We start from the raw sequence: 7188 nt of genomic DNA, 5'->3' as shown, positions 1-7188 counted from the left end.
ACCAGTGTGATGGTTGTTCCTAGGAGTGTGATGCTTTATTAATGTAAATAGCACTTTCATCAGGGTGTTATGGCAAGGGGGTACAATTAGAGGTGGGATAATAACGTGGAACATGCAAATCTTGGCTTTCAGGGAATGCTTAATGTAGGACACTGTGGATGTTGTCTGACTATAGTAATACCTTGGTGCTCTCTTTTAATCCTCATCACTGAAAATGGAATTTATTCCTTTGGGTAATTCAAATCAAACTGCAAATACTGCAGTGAAAAAAACCAAAAACCCACCACAAACACATAGGGAAAAATACAACAACAAAACAAGCCAACTGGCAATTTATTCCACTCCTTAAGCAGAAAAGAAAAACAAAGCTAGCTGCTAATTCTTGCTTTAATAAATGAAGTCTACTGATAAACTTATTGATAGACAGATATTCTGGCAACAGATTGTCAGAAACATCTCACCAGGCCACACAAGTAACCCCCACTCACTGACAAGCTGTCTGCAAAGTCAATCTCAGAACCTGTAAAATATCCCAGGTTTGGAGTACAAATATTTTAGTGCTGAAGTAAATCCAGAATAAGTTAATTGTTATTATTTGCATATTTAAACTAATACCGTTGTTAAATATGCAAAGACCTCAATTTAAGTTCAATATTAATAGAAATTTGTTGTCTCTAATAACAGGAGATTTGTACTCACAGCTTCCCAAGCAGAAACCACACAGTCACAGATCCAACAGCAAGTGCTGCCCCTTGTGCTGCTTTTGGAGCAGCATTGGACATCTGCTCCTCCACACCCAACGTGGCAGAGCTTGGGGTCAGCTCATGGTGGAATTCCAGCTGGGATTATTGGGGGGAAGATTTTGCACTGGCTGCTCATCACCAGATTTAACATTTCCCTAAATCTCTTCTGAGAATTTGCTCCACCACCAGGTTCTACCTTGTGCAGGCACTACACAGGATAAAGAAGTTTGTAATTATTTAAAGAGCCCAATTCTGTTTCTTCTGCTCCTCCTCAATCCCTGCTCTGTTCCAGCAGTCATCAGGAAAAATGGGAAGGCCTTGTTAAGCAAACCATGTCCTGCTGCACCAGTAATTGCTTTTTGGTTGTAGCAGCTGTTCAGTCATGTTAACACCTCCTTAATGATTCTGGGGAGATGCTCAGACCTGAATGGACACAATCCTGAGCAATTGCTCTGTCCAGCCCTGTTTGAGCAGGGTTTGCACTGGGTGCTCTCAAGAGTTCTTTGAGAATGTTGGTTTTTTTGCAGGTTTTTTACTGTCATTTGTGTTTATTGCTAGAGAGCCCAAGATGCCAAATGAAAGCTGCACATCAGTCAGAAAGGATCTTTCTGCACCCTCTCGTTTCCAGCTGGCTGAGCCCTAGAGCAGGGTGTGTGGTCACTGTGGAAAGGAACCAGCCAGGAGCTTCCCTTTACCTCTCGATGGGATTTCTCTGCTTGAGGAGATGATCCAGCTACTCTTGATCCCTGTTGGTGTTTCCTGGATGTTGCTGCTCCTTCATCCAAGGGGACCCCACTGCCTCAGACCTGGCTCAGAGCTCCAGCAGACTCAGCTGCATTTAGAACAGACAGAGCAGGAAGAAGTGCTCTGCTTGGAAGAGGAAACATTTGCAAGACAGGCACTGGTAGGGGATGGGTATCAGACACAGGGAGGTCAGCAGATAGGATAGACACAAAAAAAAGAGAAAATGTGTTACATACCCACTCCAGGATTCACATATCACACCAAGAAATTCACAGGACATTCTCACAGACATCTCCCATTTCCCAAACCCCAAGAGTTAATAGGAATGGACAAATCTCTAATAGAACAGGACATGAAATGTCCTGAGCAATGCCTCTGCTCCATACTGAACTGAAATATGCAGAAGCACAGGCTTAGCATCCCTTAGGCCAGAGACTCCTTCAACTGCAATTTTTGGGAGCTAAGGGAACATTTGCCTACAGCACCTGTCAAGCATCTATTGAGAGCTGAGTCAAGGGATCTGAGCACACAGCACGGGCTGCTCTCCAGGTCTGGTGCTGAGCTGATGCTGAGTGCTGCAGCAAAGTGTGCTCCTGTTTTCTCAGGAAAAAGATACTTTGGTCAGGAAAAAGACACTCTGCTCAGGAAACCTTGGCCACAATGAGAGGAAAGGCAAAGGCAACTCCTAGCAGGGGAGGAGGAGGAGGAGGAGGAGACAGCCCTTCCACACAGGCTCAGGAATTCCAGCTGGTCATGGCACCACCGTGGCTTCTAAAGCATGAAACTGCTTTTAATTTGGATGTCTGTCTTAAATTGTCTCTTAAATTTACACATCTAGTGGTAAGACACAATAATAATAATAATCTACCTGGTTTTATTGTATATAGGATATAGAAAATACAGAAATTTATAATTTATAATCTACCAATTGTTATTATAGATAGATATAGAAAATACAGAAATTTATAATTTATAATCTACCAATTGTTATTATAGATAGATATACAAAATACAAAAATTTATAATTTATAATCTATTTTTACCATATATAGTATAGAAAATAAGGAAATTTATAATTTATAATCTACCTATTTTTATTATAGATAGATATAGAAAATAAAGAAATTTACATTGCCAGAAAAGAGGTAAATCATTAATATATATTGGTTTATAGTGTTCCATGTTAAAACCCACTAAAAAAATGCAGCTGTGCTTCATTATCACACTGATAAGAACTAAATGAGATGTGAGTGAGGAGACCTTGAACTGCACTCCTACCTTGTTCTTGTGCACCTGTGAAGAACATCCCAAAACTGCTTCTTTCCTGTTCTGGATTTGCAGCTAAAGGGATCCTTTCTGCATTTTTCCTGATACTTCTCTTGTTTAGTTTTCAGATTCCAAATTTTTTAAAAAAAGATACTTTTCAAAACATGCAAATTGAATGTTAATTAGAATGGGATAAAATGCCTTCCAGAATAATTTCAAAAAATCAAGACAAAAATTAAAGAGAGCCTGCACAGAAGTGAAACAAATTAGCAAGGCTGCCCCAAAGTGCAGTTTTATATCCCAGTCTAAGGCAGACATGCAGTGTTCTGTTTCTGCTCTGATACATCAGTGTAAGCATAATTTCACTGAAATTGGCTTAAAAGCCTCCATTTCCAAAGGAAATATTTACACATTTTCATAAATGTTTGCTTTGCATGAGAAGACTTCTTGTTATAAACAACAAACAAAAAGTAGTAGAAGCTGAGTAAGATCAGCTCTAAGAACCAAGACTAGCCTCAGAAATCAAGTTTTTTCCTTAAAGATACTGTTATTCCTTCTGGTACAAAAAAAAATAAAAAGGCAACGAGAAAAGTGGATATTACAACAGGAACTAAAAATAGCAAATAACTGTTTGAAAAGAAGTCTCTTGATTTGCCAGAAGAACTTGGTTTTGAAAAGCAATTCTCAAGCGTTTCCTCTGTGCTTCCTTCAGTGGCATTATGTGGCAAATGAAAAAAAACTCAAGACAAATTTGACACTTCTGTCAAAATGAACACATTGCTCCTCTGACATTCTTCTGTGGTTTGCACAGGACCTTGGTGATCCTAAATGCTTAAAGACTTGTGAAAGAAAAAAATCCCCACGATTTAAACTTGTGACAGTATTTACCTTTTAAAGGGGGCAGGGAGAACAAACATCTGTGTGCTGACCTGTGCTGGTGTGGAGAGGATCCCCTGCTCCCTCTCCAGCTGCTGTCAAATATTCTCCCTGTTCAGGGCAGCAGAGCACAAACAGAAACAAACAAACAAACAAACAAACTTTGCTCAGCCCTCATTTCAAGTTCTTCAAAGCCATAATAGCCAGGGAGGAGGAAGGGAAGGTGATTGTGCCAGAGTGCTGCTGGTGAACACTCACTGATGGAAAGCCAAACCTGAACATTTTCTATCAGTAAAATGAGCAGGAAGAACCAAAGTCTGAACAGCAGGAGCCAGGAGAATGAGGTAAGCTCCCACTCCAGACACAAAACACTGCAGCTTGCAGTTTCATCTTGTGAGACCCTACAGCACTTACAAAGTAAGTGAAGACTATAAATTTACATTATTACCCAGGCCATGTTAATGGAGAAAGCACCCAGACCTACAGCTCTCAGAATAAAAGGCAAACAAAAATCCAGGCATTCCAAAGCTTCTCTTGGGACATTGTGACCCTGGGGGACCTTGGAGTTTTGGACAATTCCTTTGTGGTGTTAATGCCCTGTGTCCTGCTGGTCAGCCTGGGTCACAGACACATTTTATGGAAAATCCTTTCCTTAGGATTTGTTCTCCTGAGAAGCTGAGAGGCCTCAGAAATGAAATGCAAACAATGGTTATCTGCTCCTGTGGAATGCAACAGGGGCATCTGGGATTGGTCTCATGTGGTTGTTTCTAATTAATGGCCAATCACAGCCCAGCTGGCTCAGACTCTGGTCAGTCACAAGATTTTATTCTCATTCCATTCCACTCTATTCTTTTCAAGCCTTCTGGTGAAATCCTTTCTTCTATTCTTTTAGTAGAGTTTTAGTATATCATTTTCTTTTAATACAATATCCACTATAAAATAATAAATCAGCCTTCTGAAACATGGAGTCAGGATTCTCATCTCTTCCCTCGCCCTGGGACCCCTGAGAACACCAGCACACTTGGTGACCCCGAGTTCCACCCTGGGTGAGCCCTGAGAGAGGAGCACTGGCCCAGGGCTGCAGCTCTCCCCTCCTGCTCTCCCTGGCAGCTCCCACTGCTCCCATTTTAGAGGAAAACCTGAGACCAGCAGTTCCCTTTGCTTCAACCAGCCTGGTTGGCCCTGGTGCTTCTCTGAGCAAAGGCCCCATCCTGTGATCCGTCCCCAGGTCTCTGCTGTGCTGCTGTGTGTGATCTATGGCACAGCCCCAGCCAGCCAGTGGCAGATTAAATACAGACTGAGCAGGAGTGCTACATGAAATTGATAAAATAAGTCTGCATTTATAAATTATACATACATTTCCCAAATTGTCATATCTCCCAATCTTCTCTCTGCTGTTTGCCAGATTTTCTCCCACCAGTCACTGTCACATCACAGCTTCTCCTTTCTTTTTTATGTCCTGATTAACAGGACATCTATATTCTCCCTTGAGCTCTCTTCCTCCCAGCAAGATTATTTTCCATATCCCTGCAGAGGGGCCAAGAAAGCATTTGTGAGCTTGAGATGCTTCTTTTTCAAGATATACTATGTGATCTAATAAAAGATAATACTTTTTCTTATAAATGTAGCTCCATGAGCACAATTCAAATGCTTCAATATAGGTTCAGAAAAAAAAATCTATATGAAAACAATTTATTCTTAGATTACTTTAAAAAAAATAAAATTTAAGCTTTTTCCCCTATATGTTAGGGGATTCTATTAATCATTTGGGGGGAATGGTTTGACTCTTCAAATATTGATAAAGACCAGAGATTTTTCAGCAGCAAAAAAGAGCCAAACATGGAATGATCAGATCCTCCTGTAGCACTGATCCTTCAGTGGTGCTCAGGACGCTTTTGAAAGCCACTGTGTTCAAAACAACATTTACACCTCCTGCTCTATTTTCAAACTTTCCCATCAGAGTAATGACTCCAGAGGAGACACAAACAGCATTCCCAGGGTGTTGGGGTGAGTTTTTTCCCCAAACTTTTGCCAAGCTGTAGAACTCTAATTTCCTTAGCTGGCCCTCCATACCCAGAGATGTTCCAGGGGCTGCAGTGGGGCCCAGCAAAGGTGAGGGGGGCTCTGGGATGCAGCTGGGTTGCTTTGCCAAAATGGAAACACCAAATACATCGGTTCTGCCAAGGAACAAGTACCACCAGGAACCCCATTCCTCCAGGAGAGCAATGGATGATGCTGGGAAAGGCTCCACCAGCACTGGATTCCCTTCAGTGTGTAACCACACCTCTCCTCACACCCTGTGCCCAGCTTCACGCTTTATTCACAATCCAGGGTAGATCCCCATGGGTCTTTTTGGTTTTCCTCTGCAGTGACTTCTGTGCATTTCCATTTCCTTGAATAGGTACCGCTTTGTTTTCCAAAATGTGCATTTTTGTGATGTGGGTACCACACACACGGGACGCTCACAGCAGCTGTCCAAACATCACTTTGCATGATGGGCTGATAGGAAAAAGCCCTCTTGAAAACAGAACTCCCTTGCAGTTTTACTCTTTAATTGCATGCTGTGTGCTGCTTTTGACTTTTTTTTTTTAATAATGGGCCGTGGTTATACAAGTCAAGCTTTTAGCCCTAAACTGAGGAGAAGTGTTCACAATACATCAAACAGTGTGTAGGAAATAGCAAAATAATCTGACTGGTTTAGGCATGTCTCACTGGTAGAGCTTGAAGAGCTCAGTGGTTCAAGGAAAATGGTTTCCTCTGCTTGTCTGAAAGCAAAATGGATTTACAGGTAAAAGGCAGCATCTGTGCATGGACTGCACAAATACACATCCAGACTCACCCTGGAGTTCAGCTCACTTTTTCTGGCACGAAATAACACACAACACAAAGAGAAAGCCAAGTCCTTGACTGCTACAAGGTGCATTTCTCAGGTGCCTTCCCTCCCACTGCTTCCCAGCTGCCAGGAGAAGGATGTGTCTCCTTAAACACCAGGTTTGTGTGACAGACACTGAGCCTGTCCCTGTCAGCAGGGCAGCAAATGTGTAAAACCCCCTGCTTCAGACAGAGCTCTAATGCTTCCATTACTGAACTTATTGTGCATAAGAGACATAACAGTCCAACCTCTGAATGTCACATTTTATTCCAGAATGTTCCTTTCTACTTGGACTAAAAAGCACAGCAGTTCTGTAGCAAGGGGGTGGTAAAAGTCATTCTGTGTTCCACTCGTAATAGGAATATTTTGTTGGAGTTAATAATAACTATGAGTTGATTACAATTTCACGTGTCCATGCTGAAATTAAATCTGTACTGCATGGTTTGACCTTGAAAAATAATTGGGTTTAGTATCTAGAAGACAAAAAACTCCGTGGCAAAAAAAAAAAAAAACAAACCCATAATTTTTGAAAAAGAAAAGGATGAGAGTGCCAAGAGTATCTTAAATATGCTGTGCTTTTGTAAGAAAATGCATACCTGATGTTAGCAAATAGCACATTTATCACCTGACTGCCTGGGAAAACTGCTGTTCCTTGAACTCCTTAGACTTTATACATTTTAAAGAGAA

At 41.4% G+C, this 7188-nt stretch overlaps 1 long non-coding RNA gene across 1 annotated transcript in view; it reads right to left on the bottom strand.

The window, feature by feature from the left end:
• Positions 1–304: 304 nt before the first annotated feature.
• The window catches only part of LOC143695222 (uncharacterized), a 49140-nt gene continuing 42256 nt past the window's right edge, over positions 305–7188 (bottom strand). The window contains exons 9-11 of the long non-coding RNA XR_013184290.1: positions 4987–5156; positions 3642–3740; positions 305–1644 (exon numbers count right to left, since the gene is read on the bottom strand). This is a non-coding gene — a long non-coding RNA (uncharacterized LOC143695222). The remainder of the gene's footprint in view (positions 1645–3641; positions 3741–4986; positions 5157–7188) is intronic.

The sequence above is a fragment of the Agelaius phoeniceus genome, chromosome 14, assembly GCF_051311805.1.
Source record: "Agelaius phoeniceus isolate bAgePho1 chromosome 14, bAgePho1.hap1, whole genome shotgun sequence".
NCBI lineage: Eukaryota > Metazoa > Chordata > Aves > Passeriformes > Icteridae > Agelaius > Agelaius phoeniceus.
The sequence above is the reverse complement of the archived record's forward strand: the minus strand, read 5'-3'. Positions and strand labels throughout refer to the sequence as shown.